We start from the raw sequence: 21,596 nt of genomic DNA, 5'->3' as shown, positions 1-21,596 counted from the left end.
TTAGGTTTTTTAAAAATGCTCTTTCAAAGATACCAGAAAGGAGGTGGGTTTTTTTTCAGAGCCATAACATAGATAGTACAAAACCTTCTGCTTGTCTGTGAGTGCAAATGTTGGATCTTTCTGCTGGGTTCCAGGTTTAAAAAGCTATAGGAGCTGTTACTCTCCACCTAATGACAATCTTGGGGTTTTCCATCAAAGTTAATTCTGCAGGTTCTTCCTCTCCTGTCCTCACTGATCTTGATGCCCTGGTTTTGTGTTCTATGCTTTGTTTTCCTGCCTTTCATCCCATTTTAAGTGTAACTTACATTTCATGAATGTCAGGACAAAAAGTTTCTGGCCTTCACTGGAGGAGGAAATCACTAGTTCATCTTGTATCTGAAAACAACTAATTGTACCTGTGGAATCATTTCACAGATACTGATGAATATTCTGGATTTTGAGCTTTAAGGCTTTCCAGAGTAATTCACATGGTGAATAATTGGTGCCAAACAAGAGAAGCGGGATTTTTCTTCTGAGCAATTTTGTTTTTCTGTGTATCAGGGGGAGTGATCTGGTTATTGTTACATGAAATGCAAAACCTTCAAAATGAAATCAAACTTTGTTGTGTTGTCAAGGCATCCAGTCAGCAGCTAGGAAAGAGAGCAAACAAAATCAAGTTTTAGAGACAGGAAGTTTCTGTTACTGCAGAGGCATATCTATGCTTGAGGGTCTGTCCTGTGCAAAGCCAAATTGTTTTTATTTCATCAGTGTTGCTGCAAAATTCTGAAGTCCTTTTGGCACACAAATAATTCATGTTTTCAAACTCGGTTTTTTCTCCCCTCTGTAGATGATGGCTGTGCCCTTGCAGGTGGGAACAGAGAGATCTGACTTTGCCTAGCTGTGATCCATTGATTCCAGATGGGATTTCCCAGAGTGTGTGTCCTGGTGCCATCACCAGCAGGGCTTGGAGTTGCTGCAGTACAGGGGCAGCACTTCAGAATGTGCCTGGGCCACTCAGGCTCTCAAACAGACAGGAGTCTGTGCAGCTACTTCACTGCAGGTGGAATTCCTTCACGTTTTGTTGTGTATGAAACACTGCCCAGCCTGGCAGCGTTCACACTGTGTGATGCTCTGCCTCCTGTGTCAGGTTTTACACCCAGCTTTGTTCAGAGCTCCTCACTGAGCAGGGTTTAACTCCTCAGGGATGCTCCTGACCAGTGCTTTTCCACTAAGTTATCTCTGGGGGAAATTGCCCAGAGACGTCCTGTTGGAACATCCTGTACCCTACAGGACTGGGAATTCTGGAGTGGTTTAGCTGCAAGGGACCTTAGACATCATTCAGGGACATTTTCCTCCAGACCATATTGCTCCAAGCCCCATCCAGCAGCAGATCCCTGTTTTTATGAACACCGTTCCGGGCAGCCCTTCCCTGATAGCAATTTAGAGTTCAGTATATTACTGTACAGATGCAGAGCTCTTCTTTTGGGAGTCCAAGTCATTTAGCCAAGTGCATAACTGCTGCACTGAGAAAAAAGGAAAAGAGCAAACCAAACAGATGTCTGGTCTGTTCTGATTCCTGCTGCTTCCCAGATGCAATGTTTTCCTGTAGGATACTCATATTGGAAATCTTTGACATGTGCACACCTCTTTTTTTTTTTTTTTTGTATAAGGAATGAGCATGTGAGCTAATTCCTTACATTAAAAAAATGAAACAAGCAACTTCACTGTAATTTATGAGACAATTTTGTTTGTAGGTGTGCCTTGTTCCTTGAGAGAGAGAAAATAAGACCACCTGGTAAGCAAACATTTAAAAACATTGAATTCAAACATCTCTGTATGTGTGTGGTCACAGATAACATCCTTTAAAAGCTCCAGAGGCGTCTGTATGTGTATATATATACTTAAATAAGAAACAAGCTGACATTCCAGTCAGGAAATCTTCATAAATCCAAGTGTGGTGTTATCTGCCACACTCTGTGTTTGTGACTGTGCCCTTAAAACCTTGAGTCTGCTATGACATGAAAAGCAATTGAAAGGCAGCACTATACTGTTATAAAATCTTAAATTTTTCCAGTCAACAATGAAGACTGTTTTTAGCCTTAATTTCAGTCATAAACTTATTGAATTACAGAATGTTCATAGGGAAAAACCCAGCACAACTCCTCATAAATCTCTGACCCATCTGCTGCTGGAAGGAGAGCTGGAAACCTGCCTGGCACAGAGGATCCCACCATGAGAGGTGGATGTTGGGTTTCCCTGGCGTATTTTTTCTCTTAGCTTACATTTATATATATATATATATATCTATGTACACAAACAACGCAATGGGAATGCTGGAGCAGCTGTCCCAAAGCTTTATTCCATCACAATCTTCAGCCTCATTTTACAGAACCAAGCAAGGGAGATGGAACAGCTTCAGCTGCCCGCAGCAGACCAAGTTCTCTTTTAACAAAGTCTTTTAAAAACTTTCTAGCCAATAGCATAATGTTAAAAGCTGACAAGTGTTTGCTCATGTCAATTAATAAAAGTACATGTACATCTTGCTTTAAACAATGCTTACTTGTAACGGCTTAAAACAGTAAATAAAACTTCATTATTAAACTTACTTATTTCTACTATTTTACTTAGCACATTTTCCTAAAACCTGTCTTTACACAACTCACAACCCTATTGTTCCTCATCCTTACATCTTCAAGATTCTTAGATTTCTTCATCCTAAAGCTTTTTAAAAATATTGCACCTTTTCTGTTTCCCTCAGGTGGAGAGAGCACATGGAACAAAAGGTGAACATCAGGATCCTGCCCAAAAAGGGCCTTGGGACTGCAAAGCTGGACTGGAGCTGTGGGTTCTGCTTGTGGTGCTGGCCTGGCTGAGGCCGAGGAGGGCAGCCAGGAAGCTTTTCTGGAAAGCTCTCTGCTCTCGTTAGGAGACCTGAGGCCACCTTTGTGTCTGGCACACTGTTGGATCTGTGTGTCCATAATTGTGCCTCCTTTCTGCAGCCCCATCCATGCAGAATGTATGAATGAGTTACAGCCACCATTCACATGCAATACAAATTCATAAATAAATGGGAGACCAGCTGAAAGGAAGAGAGGGAGAAATATGAATGGCTCAAAGAGCTAAGCACTGCATTAAAAAAAAAAAAAAGTTGATTCCGCCTCAGGAAAGAAGAGAGCAATGAGCTGTGGGTTTTGCACGGTTCCTTGGCTTGCTGCTCACAGAGAATTGCATGGTTACCCGAGCACATGGCACATCAGATGGATTCTCTGTGCTCTCCTGACATCTCCCTCAGCGCAGCCCACGTGCATGGCCCCAGCACATGGGCTGGGCTCCTCTCCTCTCTTTGCTGCTGGCCCAGCTACAGGAAGCACAGCATTGACGCCTGCTGTTATGTGAGTTTAAACCATACAACATCCCCTTCCCCTCCAGACTTGTATTTGTAAGGAGAATTACTCAGTCACTATATTTTCTTTCTCCTACTGCTCTCTGTTTCTCTGCCTCTGTTTTCTCCAGTATCCATTCTTCCAGCATCTCTGTTTGGTTAATAAATTATGAAACCCTCAGAGTGCTCAGATGTTTCTATTCATACCTAGTGACCTTTTCATTCATCTCTTTCACTCCCCTGATCAACCAAGTTACTGTGGCCTCTTGGTGCCTTGCTCCATAATGTTTTATTGCCCATTGGGCATAGGGTTGCTATTATTTCCATTTCTACAAAGATAATAGTCCCCATCCCAAAATTTATGTGTCTTTCTGCTTTCTGATTTTTTTAGGATGTATCTTGCCTGTACATGTGTCATTACAGTTTGGTATTTTTTAAATTTAGACCTTTCAAAATCATTTTATTCATTTAGAGTGGTTTGTGTCCTCCAGGGTTGTGCTGGAGCTTTTGGGATCTCGTTCCTGAGTGAGCTCTTACATGTGCTGGATTTTCTGTTGCTGGATTAGAGGCATGGCAGTAGCAGAGGGTTTCTTCCCCAGCCTTGAGCCTCCGCAGGTATGAAAAGAACTATTTCCTTAGTTGCTCACTCCTTTCCTGTATTAGTAACCCCACTTCACCCTGCTCCTGCCCTTGGAAAACAGTGATGGGCACTGGGAGGTGTGCAGAAGGAAAAATGGGATTACAGTGCTTGACTTGTTCCTGATGTACAGTAAATTCACGAATACAAGCCGCACTGAGTATAAGCCGCATCTCTGGGTGCTGGCAAATATTTCGGTTTTTGTCCATAAATAAGCCGCACCCGAATATAAGCCGCTCTGTCGTTCGCAGCGAGGACCCGCGTGCAATTAGTAACAGAACCGTGGGAGGGCGGGGTTTACTGGCTGAGCTAAGGCTCTGCAGGCTCGGCCTGCTAGGGGCTGCTGACGGGGCCAGGTGGCCCAGCCCGGTGCTGCCGCTCGCGGCCGCCGCTGCCACTGGGCTCGGTCGCCCCGGGTCGGCGCTGCCCCGTGGTGGCAGGCAGGGACGGAGCTTCCCCCGCTCCTACGGCAGCGGCGGCGGGCGGGGACGGAGCTTTCCCGCGCCCGTGGCGCCGGCGGCGGGCAGGGACGGAGCTTTCCCGTGCCCGTGGCGCCGGCGGCGGGCGCAGACAAAGCACCCCGCCTCCTCCCCGAGCCGCGGCAATGGCTGCGCGGGGCTCCCGTCGGCTCCCCGAGCCTCGGCAATGGTGGCACGCACTTCCCCCCCCCTCCCCGGGCCACGGCAATGGCGGCGCGCACTTCCCCCCCCCCCCCCGGGCCGTGGCAATGGCTGCGCGGGGCTCCCTTTGGCTCCCGGAGCCGCGGCAATGACGGCGCAGGGCCCCCGTCGGCTCCCCGAACCGCGGCAATGGCGGCGCAGGGCCCCCGTCGGCTCCCCGGGCCGCGGCAATGGCGGCGCGCCCCCCCCACCCGTCCTCCCCTGGGCTGCAGCAGAGGAGGGAAGAAGAGAGCTCTCCCGCCTCTCTCCCCGCCCCCCGTGCTGCCTGCAGGGAGCCAGGGCAACACAGTAACACTGTAACAATCGCGGAATGCCGGCTTTTACTGGCAGGTGCTTGGCTCGGTGCCCTGACTGGCACGTCTGGGGTTGTAAATGTCAGAAAATTATTCACATATTTGCCGCCCCCGACTATTAGCCGCACTTCCGGGTTTCCACCAAAATTTTTGTCAAATTGCTGCGGCTTGTATTCGTGAAATTACTGTACTTTATTAAGTGTGACCCTGCCTGACTTAATGATGGGGGAATCACCAGAGTGGAGGTGGAATTTCATCTTGTGCTCTTTGTGTCACCACCCAGCACCTTCCATGGGTTGTTTTGTTTTTCATGCTGGCAAAGGATCATGTTGAGCAGGCATCATCTGAAAATGAGGAGCAAAAGTTGTTCCTGCCTCTCTTGCATCTTAAAGCACACTGCAGGGGCTGTCCTGGAAACAGCTACTAGTTCATAAGTTGCGTTTAAACAGTGAAGCAGAGACTATAAGTTCCATCTCTCCCATAATTCAGTATATCAGCAGGGAAAGGTGAGTACAAAGTGTTCACAGTGAAGATATTTACTTTCCTGCCCTTGCTTGGCATTTAATGTAAAAATGGTAATGAAACTGTGGATGTGGGGTGTTAGGTTTTTTTTTTTTTCCAGACAGACATTTGACAGTAGATTTTTGCTGTATCTCTTAATTGGCTTTGTCCATAAAACTGTGTTTAAGATTCACTCCCCAAATGTGAACTGCCACTCTGGTGCATGAGATGGAGCTACCTGGCTCACTCTCAACCTGGATGGTCCTGAACCCACAGAGGAATCTTGCATCAGCAGCAGTTGTTAAGAGCTGCTAAGGGGCTACTTAAACTGCCAGCTCATAAATCAAGCTATTTCTGGTACAGCTCCCTGAATGGCGCAGCTCCTAATTAAATGAATTCAAGCAAATATTTTCTGCTTTTCAGCTGAGAGGGTGGTGATGCTGCAGAGATTAAGCATAGGTTAGCAGTGGGCAGATGGTGAAATGGGAATGCAGAACAAGTGATAGACAGAAGGCAGTGTCACAGTGAGAAATGAGGCTGTGCACTTCTGGGAAAAAAAAATACAAATACATACTTGTGTTTTTCCTGAATGAGTGTAAATATTCACCATAAGTGAAAAAATCAAAGTGTGAGGCAGGAGCAGTGAAAATGCAAAACTGCCAGGTGTGCACATGAAGAGGTGTGAAGGCTTGGAGGGACCTGGTGCCACTTGGCTTTTTGCTGTAGGGGCTGTGCTAGTAGCAGAGGTGACAAGTGCACTGAGAATTTACTTACACCCCTGTGCAGTAGTGCCTGGAAAAACCTCACTCACCAATGAGCTCTGTGACAGAATAATCATGCAATAAGCAAGGGATAAAATAAAAAGAAAATTCCAGGCAGGCCAGGATCAAAGAAAAATAGGAGCAAGGAGCAGAATTTATGTCAAACAAGACAGACCAGGCCAAGTCACAAAGACTCTGATAAATCACAGGCTTTGAGCTCTGTCTTAATCAGAACCAAGAGGAATTCTGCTCTCTCCTAGGTAGTCTTTGGGAGCTGTTTCAACTAAGCCCTGTTTACAGAAGCTGTTTGAGCCCCACACCAATCTGCTGAAGATGAACCTGAGCACGTTTCTGTTCCTCTCCTCCCCCAGAACATACTTCAGTGCAGAAAAACTCCTGGGTGCTGGCCCAATGCCTGATCCTTTTCTTGGACTGTGGACTGCAGACTGTGGAAAACTGCAGGTTCTGGAGTAAGTGTGATGCCCTTCCTATCCTTTCACCGCAGAAAGATACCTTCACTATGGGAGTTGATCAGAAAAATCCTTGGGAATTGTGGGATTGGAGAGCAGGACAGCAGGCTTAGCAAAATGAAATTTTTGACTGTAGCCTGGGAAGCTTTAGAGATCTCAACAGCCCTTTGGAAAACAAGGAAAGGACCTGCATGCTGTGCCCCTGCCTGACCTCCTCCCAGAGGCTGGGGTCAGCATCCTGGTGCCTGGCAGCTGTCCTTGTCATCTGGGCTCTGCTGGTGGTCTTGCTGCTGTTGTCCAAAGCATTCATTTCTTGAAAATCAGCTTTGTCTCACCTCTGCCAATGTCCTGCCACTCCCTGACCCAGCCTTACCCAATTTCTCAGCAGAAAGTTATTCAAATCAACAACAGGACTTGAATTGCTTCTAGATCCAGTGAAGGAAACAAAAATGTTGGCTTGAGTGATTCTCATCTGGTTGTCTTCTTCCAGGACAAGAAATGCACAACCAGGGTGTGAGAACTGACAGATATTGTCAAACCACAATCAGCTCTCAGCAGAAGCTGCTTCTCTCCACTCACCATGAAGGTTAAAATGCAGAGTGAGTGTAGTAATTACAATGACATTCACAAAGCAACGAGCAATTACAATTTGACACAGGTAGAACTCTTGTCTGGCACGAGGCATTGAGCACAGGAGCATTGCAGGTGTGCCTGAGGTGTTGGGGTGAAGGAGAGCTGCTGTCTTCCAGCAGCCTCTGAATGCTCCAGACGTTCTGAAAGCAGGGCTTGGCTTCCCATGTCCCTTCTGTGCTCTGAAAGTTTTAGGTGCTTTTAAAAAGAGCTTTTGGAGAAGGCATAGCTGAATATTGTACAAGCTACTTTGAGATGCGAAGTCTTGGGAAGTTCAGATTTTCTGTCTTAGATAACAAGGAAAATGCCAGATGTGGTAATTTTTCATGAGACTTACAAGGGATAAAATTAATATGCTGTAAAGATAAAAATATTGATAACCTGCTTATTTTGATGATAAAGCAATGCAAGCACGCTGTTTGCAGATATCTTACAGTTCTACAGGTAGGCAGTATTCAAGTTCAGTGTATTTATTTTATCAATACACTGTTGAGCTTTCCAAATGACTTGTGGGAGTCTGGGTAATTTTAACCAGTCAACTTCAGTGAAAATAGTATTGAAGAATCTCCTCAGCCAGGGACCAGGAGGAATCTGTGGTTAAATAAATGTCACCACCTATGTATCAAAGTGAAGTATGGCCCTACTCATGTGATGTTACACAACCTTACAAAGAATTGACCTAAGTTTCAGCCTGGGGGAGCATAAATTGCATACATTTCTCCTGTAAGAATCCCTGCACCAAAGCAGCCATCAAACAGAAGGGAGAGGAAAGCAGTCCTACACTCGTGGGTTTTCTTCAGAAACTTCTACCATAATCCACTGAGGAACATTGTGCAGTGTGATGTGCCAGAAAAAGTTGCACAGAGGTCTGCTTCAACGACTGGTCTATTGTAGATGTCAGCATCCAGCCTGGATGCATTCTCTCATCTCCAGTAAACAGCACTGTTAGTGACTTGGTGATAAGGAAACTCGAAGATATTCACTGAGTCATTAAGTGATTTGATAAAGAGATACTGGAATCAGTGCTGGTGGTTCACGAATATCTGAGATGTGACAGCTCAGTCAGGAACAAGTAAACACAAAGGAACCATCTAAAAAAAAAGAGGGTCATATTTATTTATTTGTTTGTTTGTTTGTTTGTTTGTTTATTTATTTATTTCCAGGGGTGTGCCCTACAAATAAATGCAGTGAGAAATCAGAATCTGAACTCTAGAAGACAAAGACAGAATAAAATGACTCAATTTACATATCTTGGCAGTCATATCCTTGGGAAAACGTCAGAGGCTGGCTAAGGCAGGGCTGGATTTGGCAGCTTAAGATTTGTTTTTGGGAAATCTGCACTTTAAAGTGAATCACTGAGTTGTCAGTATTCCATTTTAATAAATGTATTTGAAAGTTTTAGGTCTTATAAAAGTGCAGAAGGATATCTGAAAACTGTGAATTGCTACAATAAATTTCTAAGAAATGCAGGGATTCAGCAACTGTCAGCAGCTGCTTAGGTTGCAAGAAATATTTAAGAGAAGAGATTGGAAAATTGTTGAGAAAGAATATCTACTTTTAAAATCGTAAGTAATTGAGTAATTGCCAAATTTTGCAAAAGAGGCCAAGGAACCTAGAATGCATCCATAGGTACTAATCAGAAAGTGGAAGAAATATTCTCTGGGGCTCTAAAAGAAAGGCTCAGTATGGGCAGGCTTGGTGAATACTTTTTTATGAACAGTAATACCTAATACACTGAATTTTAAAGTTGGCAAACACACAGTTATCTGCATTTACAGAGATTCCTGGTATGAATTTTAAAATATGTACACAAAACCTGAATGAAAACTAAATTCTATTCCAGGCATCTCTGATATCCTGGGAACTGAAGGTTAAATGTGTAAGTAGAAGTTTTTTCTCTATGGTTTAAATGGAACAATGCTGCTCATCTGTGAACATTCTCAGTGCCCTGCTGAGAGACAAGGATGAAATTTTGCTAGAAAATTCGCTGGATTCTGAAGAGAACTTTTAAAATTCCTTCAGTTTGCTGTTTGAGGATCCTCACTTCTGCCAGTGAAGCCTCAGTTCTCTTTAGCTGAGTGCCAAGCACAGGCAGATGATGCTCATCTTCCCTCTGAGACAAAGCCATTTTGGAGCATAAAAAATTGTGTGTTATGGACATGGGTGGCTTCTGCCAGGTGTGGGGAGAGGCAAAGGGTCATTGCAGGAACAGGCTCATTTCTGCTGCAAGGAATCACTCTTGTGTTGGTACAGAGGCACAAACAGTACCTTCCTTCCTATGGCACTTTCCTCTATAGCAAATCAATCCTAATGATGGTCCAGAGCTTTTATTTTCTATTCAAATTGTTTGCCTCTACATCTATTTTTGGGGAAAAAAACCTCAAACTCCAGCAGAACAACATCCAGTCCCAGCTGCAATATTCTCATCTTCTCCTGGCTTCCACGGGGAAGTTTAAAATTTTCCAGAATTTAATGAAGTATATGGCAGAAATCTTAGGCATCCTCTAGAAGGTTGTCCAAGAAAAACAAGAAAACTCTTGGAAATATTGTGCTTGTCAACACAAGCAGTGTAACCATGCCCATCTGGCATACACCTGTATAGACCTTGGCCCTCTCCAAGAAAAGCAGACTGAGGACATTAAGCTCCTGCAAAAGCTTTTTTTAACATGTTTTTCTGCTCCTGTGCCTGACTGCAGTGCTTGAGGGAACCAAGTGGATCCACCCTTGATGCAGTCTCTGGGGAAAAGACATCCTTGAGGCTTTTGGTATGAGAGTGTTCATCCTGCATTTTCAAAATATTAGAGGTGGATTCAGTGATAACATTTTCATTAGAAAATCTGCCTGTGTGACTCCTGAAAGGCTGAACTCCCTGCAGCTCCAATCAAGTCACCTCCCTGCCTCATCTGGCTCTAGGTGACACTAAACACAGCTGGCACTCCAACATGAGCACTGATTTTCCGTAGGTGCCATCCTGAGTTCAGCATTTAGAAATCTGAGTGCTCAGTGTAACAACAGGGGACGTGTGTCTGAGACTGTCTGTGTCAGTGCTGTGTGTGATGCCTTCTGCATCCCAATGTGCTCTCAGGCAAGTTCTGCAGGGCTTCTGTGTCAGAATTCCTCAGAAAACCAAAGCAGAGCTACAGAAGACTTGTGACAAGGAGCATATTTCAGTGTGGTGCTGAACACATCAGCAGCCATTCACACTCCCAGATGTATCGTGGCAGGACCACAGAAGGCATCTTGTGATTTGGATGAGACTTCCCCCAGGTAGCAGGTTTTGCTGGCAACACTAGGATAATTTTGCACTAGTTTTCCATTCTACTGTTCTTGAGGAATATTTTACCTTCATTTTTGTGAAGTTCTGTCAGACCTATTGATCTGTGCTTTTATAAAGGTCAGATAAATCCACAAAATTTAGTGCTGCAAGCCCTTCAGCTGTTTTTTCTCCTTTTTTTTTTTTCTGGTTTCTTTTTAAGATTCTCTTCACAAGAGGAAGTTAGTCATCATCTGTGTTTGGACCTTTGATAGGGGCTCTTTTCAAGTGTAGAGGTTTGTCTTTGACTCCTGATGCTTCAGAAAAGCCAAGGGGCTGCAGGCACATCTGTGGCTGCCGGTGTTTGACGCCTTTTGTGCTTTCAGATTTTGGGTGATGACGTCAGTCACGTTCTGTACATCCAGCCCTTGCTCTGGTTTGTGTACCTGAGAGATGTGAAGTGTCTGCTGCACTGCTCCAGCCCCAGCAGTTCACCTTCTCAGTGACTCGGTGCACAGGAGGGAGAGCTCGTCTGCACATCCAATTCAGGATCTCTCAGCCACTCTGAGAGCGGGCTCATACACAAGTGTCTCTCAAAAACCTGAGCCCTTGGCTGCTCCGTGGAGTTTTCTTCTCCCTTCCTCATGGATTAATTAGTCTTGCAGGTGGGTAATAGCCTATAAATGCAAGTAACTAACAAACAAGGACTGAGAAGCCAGCCCTTCACTTGGGCAAGGTCCCTTCTGTGTTCTGCCCTGAGATATCTCAGTACCTATGCATGTTTCTTTTTTAACTGGGGGAAATTTTTCAGCCACTCTTACAGGATGAGTCATCAACGGTCTTTGAGGATTCCCTGAGAATCACTGGGGGAACAGAACCACTTGAAATAGAAGATGTGTGACCCCATGTGCTGTGTGGGAGATGGCTTCCTATCCTTTTGTACATCATAATTGTTGTAAGTGTTGAGTTCTGAGAATCCTAACAAAATAAGGCTGGAATTTCTCTCTTATGAGACAGATAGTTCTGGTATTTTGCTCTGCTGGCAATTACAAACTAATTGGTGGCTTCACATACCAAATGATGTCTTTCAGAACAATGAAAAAATCTTCTACCTGGTCCCTTGGCTCTAGTTTTATTGCAAATTAGTTGTTGCTGGACTGAAGGTCTAATAAGAGTTCTGTACTCTTCCAGAAGTTCACAGAGTTATAGAATGAATCATCAAATCACAGAATGGTTTGGGTTGAAAAGGACTTGGACATTCAGTTCCATCCCCACATCCTGGGCAGGGACATCTCCCATTATCCCAGGTTTCTCCAAGCCCCAATGTCCAGCCTGGGCTTGGACACTTCCAGGGATTCAAGGGCAGCCACAGCTTCCGTGTGCACCCTGTGCCAGGGCCTGCCCACCCTCCCAGGGAACAATGCCTTCCTAACACCCAGTCTAAACCCACCCTGTGTCAGTTTAAACCATTCCCTCTTGTCCCACCACTAAATCTTCTGGCAAAAACTCCCTCTCTGTCTCACTCCTTCCTTCTTGAGAGTATTATGCAAGGGTGTAAACACAATTGGTGTTCTCTGACCATCACAGAAGTAATGATGGTATCTGGGGAAATATTGAAACCATTAGCAGATTTAAAAGGGATGAGATTAAGGGTTTCCATCCTTCATGAAGATCATGTTTTGATTGCTGTTACCAATTGCTGAGCTATGAAAAATGAGACTTTAATTTTAGATATTTCTGACAGTTTTGAGGAAAGGGAATACAGGGAACTTGTATGGTCAATTCACAAAAGGTACATTTCTAGAGGAAAAGGAAATTATAGTGGAAGACACAAAAAATTGAGTATCTGAAAAGGGTATAATAAATGGATTTCATTAATGGCAAAAATTAAACCCAAAGGAAGGACTGGGAAAATTACTTTGACCTGGGAAATCTTTAGGATAGAGGCTGCTTTTATTGTTCTTTTCTGTGTCTGGCATAATGTGAACCTATTACAGCAGATCTTCAGCTCTCCCATATTGCAAATAAAACAATTGCAGTTGCAAACAAAAAGAACTTTGTCAGACTCTCACTGGGGATAAGAGCACATAGAGATAATGTAATCACAGTGGTCAAATAGGTAAATATTCAAACTGATTTACTGTAAGCAGTGCAGGCATGGGGTTTGGGTCGTGGAACAAATGATTTACTGCTTGAAGGCAGAGAGTGAAGTCCTCTGCCTTGGTGGGGTGTGGGTGGGCTGCTTGCTTCACAGGATTGTTTCTGTTCTCCTAGTGTCCAGAGGTAAATGGAAGGGGTTTGATGACATCAAGGGGTTAGTGAAATCATCTTCTGGAAGAATCCTCTAACTGTAGTAGCTGCAAGATGTCATGGAGGAAAATATACCTCCCATGTTGTAGAGAAATACCTGCCTGAGGTGGTTTTTTAGCTGTTTGTATAATTTCTGTCCTTTCACACATGGCCTGTTCCCTCAGTGTGTGTGCTGGTGCTGACACTCAGGTCTGTTCTATGTGCTACACTTCTGCAAGAGCAACGTGGGTCTACACTTTTAAAAATTAACCTGCTTTTGCACATAAATCTGCTAATCTGTCAATGGCATTAACATTCAGGAACAAGGAAAGGGCAATAACAATTAATGTTCTGATTAATTCAAGAAACTATGTGAGTTTTGGTGGATCCACATCTGCTAGAGCAGGGTCAATTTTTGAAGCTCAACTATGAAAAGTGAAGCACTTGCTGGGCATCCAGTTGTTCTCTTTCTGGGTTCCTCTGCTTTACTCCTCAGCTCATTAGGGCCTTGGATATTGTTTTCATTACAGCCACAGAAATAACCCTGCTCCTCCTTGCTTCCCATGGCAGTCCTGGCTGGGGAGGACTGGGGCTCTGACAAGCAGCACTGAGTGCTTGAATGCTGATCAGCAGAAAAGCTGGAGAGGTAAGGGAGGTTTTGTTAGAGATGATTTTCCTGCTCATTCTGCTGGCATCCACAGTTTAAAGCAGGAGTTGTTTGGGTTCCAGCATAGCTGACCCTGCAGAGTCCTTGGGAGTGGTCCAGACAGGAGTGCTGCTGTCTGCAGGATGGGAGGGGAGGCAGGGCAAGGAGCAGCAGCAGCAGGAGCTGTGACCAGTGCTTTCTTTGCTTTGGCTCCTGCTGGGCCCAGTGAAGTTATTAGTGCTTTCTTTAGAGGAATAAGACTCCTGCAAGGCTCCCTCTGTGCCCTGCTTTCAGTGCACAGCCCTGGCCTGGGATTAGTGGTTTGCTTTCACACTGCTTGCATGCTGCAGTTGTTACAGCTGTGAGCAATTGCTGCTGGCCCTGGCAGCCAGGGCAGAGCTATTCTTCACAGCTGAAACCAACAGAGATCCTTCAAAAAACTTGGGAGCGAGCTCTGAGGTCAGCTCTGAGGAGTTGTTTGTCCTGACTGTGAAAATAACTCGATTGTAAAAAAAACAGTTATGACACTTTCAATTCTATCAGGCAGTATGTGTTGTCAAGATTATTTTGAAAGATAGTGGATAGACTGGGGATAGAAGTATGCTCATTTTTCAAAGGAGCTGGGATTAGAGAAAGCATTTACACTTCTGCAAATCAAAGGAGCCTGGGATTTGTGTCTTGGGAGCCCCTGCAGGGCAGGGCAAGAATTAGAGAAAGGAGAACTGGGAGAGGAGACAGCAAAGCCATGCTGAGTCCTGATCCTTCTGGGCTCTGCTGCCTTGCATGTGTGCCATGGATGGCTCCCCTGGGACAGCCTGCTCTTTTTCTGGGCATTTCCCAGAGCAGGAGCCCTGCTGCCTGTGCAGATGGAGGTCCTTGCACAGCCCCTGTTTGCAGCAGCATCCCAGCCCTGGCTGCCTTGGCTCCTGGGCTTTGTTTGGAAGTGGCAGCTCTGTTTCCTCCAGTGCTCCTCATCCCTTCTTTCTGCCTGTGGAGAATGGATTCACAGATTCCCAGTCTGTACTGCAGACTTGGACCAGCACAGCCTTGACCAGCCCCCTTTTTTTACGGGGGGAGGAAGAGGAGAAAAAATCAACTAACAACAAGCACTGTTGACTCTGGCTTTGATAGTGTAAATACCCACTGTGCTGCAAAATGAAAAACTAAACATGCAGCCTAGATAGCTGACTTTGAAATGTGTGGTGGTGGTAATTGAGTTTATGGAGGTTTTTCCTATTTTCTTTTTGTTCCTCTTTGAATGTGATTCAATTAAAGAACGTTTTTGACCAAATTTGGAGAGAATTGGGTTAAGGCTTTTGAAGAATGCCTTTCTGCTCCAGCTCTCAGTGAAATTCATCCAAATACGCGAAATGGAAAGGTTGTTGATATGGTTTCTTTGGAAACTATGTTGTATTTTCTCCCCAGTTCAGGCTGTTCCTTTGAAACTTGATTTCTGCTTGTTTCTCTTCTTGCTGAACCTGAATCCAAAATAACAAATATTGTGGAAAAAAAAGAAAAGAAAAAATAAGGAGAATTTGTGAGTGTGCTTTCAATTCCCTTCTGTGGCTCCCAAAAAGCACTCTGCCAAGATTTCCAGTGAGGTCTGTGTGCCTGGACAGTGCTGTTCCAGCATTGTTCAGGAGTCTTCTGTGGGCTCAGGAACTGTGGAAATGGATCCCACTTTGGCTGTGCCAAGCTCCATCTCTCTCAACAAGCTGCAGGATTTCCTTCCAACCTTGATATTAAGTTTGAACAACTATTCCTCAGGTTCTACCTTAATTTTTGGCTGCTCAGGCTTAGAAGTTTGTCACTCCTTCCCATGCCTTTGGTGGCAGCACCATCCCATCCCCTTATACCCCTTTCTGCCTTTTATGGAAAAATCCTTCAGCTGTAATGAACTGGGCCTTTTCCCTTCCTCTTGCTATTCTTGTAAACCTCTTCTGTGACGTTTCAGGCATCAGTGCTAAAAAGTTCAATAAACTAGAACAATACTGGCCTTCCTTGTGCTTCCCTCTTGTTGCATTCAGGGCTGCCAAGAGGACTCTTTAGAGCCAGTCCTGGATCTTACCAATCTCTCCATCTGACATTTTGTTCCAGACAGTGTGTTGTGGTTTGGGACCATGTATTTATGTATCCTTGATCTCATGACTAATTGCATGTCATGAACATTGTTATTAGAATAGTTGTGACAGTTTTCCATGAGAACACTGCTAGCTCTCTGTTATGGCATTATAGCTCCCCATAACATATGATTTGCTGGAGATAACTGATCTGGATACTTTTTTTAAAGAGTGGCCTAGTTTTTATTCTATGCTTCTTCACCTATTTTTTTATTACTGCAATTGTTGTAGAGATTGGCAATGTTCAGACTCAGTAAAATTTTGAAAAAGTAAAGGATTCCTTATGTCTTTATGGTTCTGCTTTTACCTTGTCTTTAGTGTGGTATCTTCTGCCTGATCTCCATTTCTATTTCAAGGGTTCTTTGTTTGGTTTTTTTTTTCTTAACAGTTCAGACTTAACTTAAAATTGGCTTTTAAAACTTAGATGAGTGTGTTTATGTTTTTGCAAGTTTGGATTTTTTTCAATTGATCTATTGTAGGTGTATGATCCCAATGCAGACCAGTAGAGGAGTTTTTCACATTTTCCATTAACAAGTCTGTTGCCTCTTCATGATGGCAACTCACTGTCTAACGAAAACATGATCTTGTTAGAGGAGCCCTTTTAAGCATCCTTGGCTGCTGTGGGAGTCTCCAGGTTAGGATTTGCAGGTGAAAGGTAGATTAGGCTGCTTCCAATGTAGTCTAGAATGGATTAGAGCAATAAAATATGGATTTGTTTCCTGCCAACACTTCAGATTCTAAATCAATGTATTTTCCATCCACTCATGCTGAGTAGAAGTTGTGAACAGAAAAGCAAAGGAGTTTTAAGGCTAAAGAGCCTTTGTCTGAGCACAAAAAAAAGCCTAATAACCTCACTGTAGGGAGAAGAAATGACTTTGTGCTTGTGGCAGAAGCACAAAATGTTGCCAGCATCTCTCTTTCAACTCCAGACAAAATCTGGTACACTGAGAAAGTATCTGAATTTCTTTCAGTGGTGCCTAGATTTATATTTAGATGAATAATTAGTGGTGGCTCTTCCAGAGTGTTGCATTAATATCCAGATAAAAGTAGTCATACCTAATCATCCAGATTTGATGCTGATAATTGTAGTTGCTGATCCATAGGTGTTTGGGTTTTTTTAACTGTAAAATCACTATTATGTGTTCTATCCCCAAAAATTTCTCTTTTGTAACTTCAGAGTGTAACCTGGGTGGGGTAAAATCTGTGTCTTGGTGTCTAACAGGATGGAGCCCTAACCTTTGCTGGCAAACAGCTGTTACTTTATGTTTGGTAGAAAATACGTGTTTGGGGTTCTTTTAAGCCTTGGCATCGTCAGAATGCAACATCAGAAAAGTTAGTTATTGCTGCAGTTTATTTTCAGTGATTGTTGGGATGTCATAAAAGGGTGTAGCTCCTATAGCCACTATCAAAAAAGGGTTACCTTGGATTGGGTAACACTAAATTTATTTTAGGTTATGCTCAGCTTTATCTGGTTGTGCCAAAAATCTTTAGAATTTAATATCCTTCCATGCATAAGAGCAAAAAGCTCTTCTTGTGTTTCAGTTATTGCTACCTGCTACAATGGGAAGAGATGGGAAATTGAAAAAAAAAAGGTACTGTAATAAAACTTCTGTTCATTTATACCGGCATCATATTTTCGAGAGTGAGAGGGAAAAGCTTTAGAGATGGTTGAACATTTCTTCCATGTTGTTAAAGAGGGGGTGTGGGATTTGTTTATCAAGGCTGTGTTCTCCAAAGCCCTTGTTAGTGGGAAGAGAAATGTATTGAGAGAAAAGCTCTGCTGAAAAAGCATGGGACTTGTTTGAATGGAGCAAAGTTGTGAAGCTGTCGGCAGGCTTGTTACTGCTGCTGGCATGGCTGTTTGCTGTGACTTTCATGAAAAGCACAGCTACTGGGATTTTGAGTGGCATCTGCAGGAAATGCCCAGAGGCAGAATGGACGAGATGCCCAGAACTAATTATCTGCAGCACAGAGGAAAGTTCAGAGCAGTTTCATTTTGAATGAGCAATTCCAATTACTCAAGGACATTTTTAAAGCACTGGCATGTTTGATAGAGGGAGGGGGAAACCCAAACACAGCTTGTCAATGGAATCTCATGTTGATGCTGGCATTCAGTGCTGTGGATATTAACAGTGGGATAGTACTTGTAATTCATTTAGCTTGAAAAACAAAAGCAGCCAGAGTAAGGCCAAGGTTTACAAAAAATGAGTCTCCAAAGATAAGTTCCTCACTCAATATTTATTTACTTAATAAGGACAATTGCTTTTTGAAAGTGTCAAGCACTCACCAACTGCTATTAATACCAAAAAGCAGATCTGGTAGCAAAGGAAATAACTGAGAATGGTGCCATAATCATGAAGCTGGTTTTGTTCAAGGTTATCTGTGCCTGTGGTCAGAAGCAAGCCAAGTATCCAGTCTGTGAATTCTGGCCCAAAGGAGCCTGCTCTCTGGTGTAAAATAACACAAAAGCCCCGGACTGTGTGTTGCAGACAGGAAGGTAACAAGGGCAGGAGGAGAAAGACCCCACTGTCAGCTCGATGGGGTTTCTCTGGTGGATGTGGAGCTGTGCCTGAGCTCTTCTCATTGCTGCAGGAGAGCAGCACTGCTGGAGAAGCTCAGCTGGCAGGGGCATCTGGGCAGGGAAGGTGACACAGGAGGTGACCTGAGCCTTTGTGGGGAGGCAGGAGACAGGGACAGATTGGACACACATGGCCAGCATGGTGTGAGCTCAAAGTGCAGCCTTGCTGTGAGGGCCCTGAATTAGTTTCAGATGACATCATCCACAATGGCTGATTATATTTAGAGTATGTAGTAATATGTTCTGAGGCCTTCCATATGTTAATTATGCATGCTGCAAAATATGGCTACAGGAGGCTTGTGAAATCAAAGCAAAACTGCAGGTAGGGAAAACATTTCCTCTAGATTAACTTTAAACACAGTTTTGCAAAAGGTTTAACATACCACAACCAAATTTATTCTTATTTTAAATTTGATTGTATTTAATGAAAGAGAGACTTGCATACTCAAATATTCAGGCTTAGTTGACATTTTGAGACAAGAGGGTATTTGGTCCACATTTATCAAATGTAGTAGTTCTGTTGAAAAATGGAGAGCAAACATTTCTCATGTATTAAATTATAAAATGAGTTTAAAGACTACAAGACCTCTGTGGAGTTTGTTAGCCAATGTTAAAATGTTAAAAAGCTTAGTGGATGTGGATGAGCTATTGAAAAAAATCACAAACAGCTCTGCCCCTCCCAAACAATAAAAAACCCTTTTGTAAACTTGCATTTTTGATGTAAGTAGCTTCTCATCTTCTGCCCATCCTTACAGCATCTCAGCTGCATAACACCAAACACCTGAAATGATGAATGCTCACTGTGATAAGCAACTTGGTGTAGATGATTAGCCTGGACCCTTGAACTTAGGCAAAGGGATGATTAAAATAATTAAAAGCACATAATCAACTTGGCCTGGGCTGCGACTGTGGCAGACTACCTTTTGGACTTTGCTTTATAAATCTTTATGAGTTTTTCTCCCAGTAATGCATGGATTTCAGCTGAACATCTGTGGGACAAACTAATCTGAAAAAATCCTTTTTTTTTTTTTTTTTTTTGTCCTCAACAAGTCACTGTCTTTTACAGAGAATATGGTGAAAAAATCTGTCTTTTTTTGAAAAAAAAACTGAACAGGTTTGCCTGTGTACTAAATAATTCAGTTTGAAAACACTGTGGAAAGAAACTGTTGGACGTTGTAGATCAGCTTTCTTATGTTCCCAATCTGTCTGGACAGATTTCATAATAAAAATTGTGAAATTTTTGCATAGTTAGATATAATCTGTTTGAGGAGCCCAGTTCAGACAGTGTGAACTACAATAAGTTCCTGAACTACAACATGTTATCAAAAGAGATTTCCAGTTTGAGATGCAGTATGTATTTTTCTGTAGCAAGTCTACATTTCTTTCTCTAGTTCCTCCCCAGCATTTATTAGAAAGCCTAAACTTGTTGAAGAAGTCTTATGACAGAAAATGTTTGACTGACCAACTTAAAACTTTTTGTTTGAGAATAATGGTTGATAGAAATCTGTTTAAAGCTGTGATTTAGCTCTGGTTACATGTGCCAGGGCTGAAAGATTTTTGGGGAAGAATTTCTCTTCTTTGGCTCTTGATTAAGCATCTCCTCTCCCCCAGATAATTTCTGTGTGCGTGTGGGACTGAGCTGCTCCTCTGGCTGCAGACAAGAGTACAAATTCTTCTCAGAATATTCTGTTGAAGTTGTTTTTGTAGTAAAATCCAATGTGGCAGTGTCTCCCCACTTGGGTTTGAAATATGAACCTGCACCTCCACATTTCACCTAACACTGCTTTCTTTTCACCAAAGCCTTTTAAATATCTGGCATTTCCTTCACTGCCATGGTGGTACAACAGCCCTGTGCTGCCCTTGGAAGGATTGGGACTGTTTGTTCTGGAATGGCCAATGAACAAATGGGAGACAGCAATTTCATCCATCTCGCATTTCTGTGCTCTGCTAGTTTTGAACAAGAGAACTTGTATTTTTTTTCTCTCCCCACGGATAAGGTGTAGAACCAAACTTTTCCATAAGTTTACTAAACCAGATCCCAGAAATGCTCTGGAATGGGCTCCTGCCGTACTGGTCATGCAGGAGGGGTAGTTCATTGAGCTCTTTTTGCTTTTGGCTTACAAAGCCAAACAGTGGGACACTGAAAAATGAGTAACTTGGTCTCTGCTTGGGGCCCCAAATGTAAATATTAGCACCAAGGTGTTCTGAGGATTTGGGAAGAAACTTGGATTGGATATAAGGACGATGGAGAGAGCAGAAGGAACAGAACACAATGGATGGCCCATCTGATAAGGATGGGAAATGATCTATGGCAAAGGTAGCAACAAAGACCCTCAGAGCTGCTGCAGTTGTGTTCTGCCTTTGGACTGAAGGGAAAACTCCTGGACAGCATCCCTGCACTCAGGGTTAAGGACTTTTCCTGGGAACAGCAGGAGTGCAGCTCAGCCAGGTAACAAAAACCTCTCCCCAACCCCTGACCCAAAGATGTGGCACAGCCCTGGTGCATTAAGGCACTGCTTTAGTTGGGCAATGCTGTTTCCTGGTTGTACAGCAATTAAAGAACTGAATAATACTAAAAAACACTTGGAATGCCCCTGAGATCTGTTTGGATGGTTCTGGCTGGAGGAGCTGTTGTCTTGTCCTTCTGGTGTGGTCAGAGCCCTTTGTCTGCGCACCTCAAATTGTGTGTCTGATGCACCCACAGCAAATAGGATTGTCCCATGGCAATGCTTGCTGTTGTTTCGGGTTTGAAACTCCTGTTATTTTGGGTTTTAGAAAACTTGAAACTCTCCACTTTGGTCTGGCTGTGTATTGCTTGATCTGCATACTCAGTTTCAAGAAGAGGTTTGGCTACAGGACACAGTGCATAACTGTGTGCACAGTCACAGATGTGCACAGTTGGGCACAAGCTGAGGCTTTCCCAAATGTGCTTTCATTCCTTTCTCCAGTTCATCTGTCCAAATGCTTCTTGAGAGAAGTCTAGCACCAAGCATAAGAGGAAATATTTTCCCCTTTCAAGTTTGAATCTCTAAATGTTACTGTTCCCCCTGAGGTCAGCAAAAGGTTTTTATTTCCCTGTTCTAAGCAGGATAGAAAATTGCCAGTATCCTTTTTCCCCCCATCTTTGTAGGATTTTTTCCATGTGCAATCAGTGCTGATTGGATTCTCCCTTTTCAGGCACCCAGCTGTGCTGTCTGAATGCTCACCCCAGCCTCCTTGCCAATTGTGAATGCTTTACAGGTTCATGTTTTTATTCAAGCCAATCTGAATTGCACATCGCTTCAAATGTTCCATTTCAAAACAACAACAACAAAAAAAATCCACAAAACAACCCCACACCAAAAAATTCCCCAAAATCTAAACCCACCCTATCCCCC

At 43.6% G+C, this 21,596-nt stretch overlaps 1 long non-coding RNA gene across 1 annotated transcript; it reads left to right on the top strand.

Moving 5' to 3' along the window:
- The first annotated feature begins 1,693 nt into the window (after positions 1-1,693).
- LOC116995395 lies at positions 1,694-11,674 on the top strand. Its single transcript, XR_004417719.1, has 6 exons — positions 1,694-1,774; positions 2,738-3,371; positions 3,853-3,976; positions 6,494-6,703; positions 10,973-11,251; positions 11,398-11,674. It is a non-coding gene; the product is annotated as an uncharacterized LOC116995395 (long non-coding RNA).
- The last annotated feature ends 9,922 nt before the right edge of the window (positions 11,675-21,596 follow it).

Source organism: Catharus ustulatus, chromosome 4 (assembly GCF_009819885.2).
Source record: "Catharus ustulatus isolate bCatUst1 chromosome 4, bCatUst1.pri.v2, whole genome shotgun sequence".
In the NCBI taxonomy this organism is placed as follows: Eukaryota; Metazoa; Chordata; class Aves; order Passeriformes; family Turdidae; genus Catharus; species Catharus ustulatus.
Note: the sequence above shows the minus strand (reverse complement) of the source record. Positions and strands in the feature narration are given on the sequence as shown.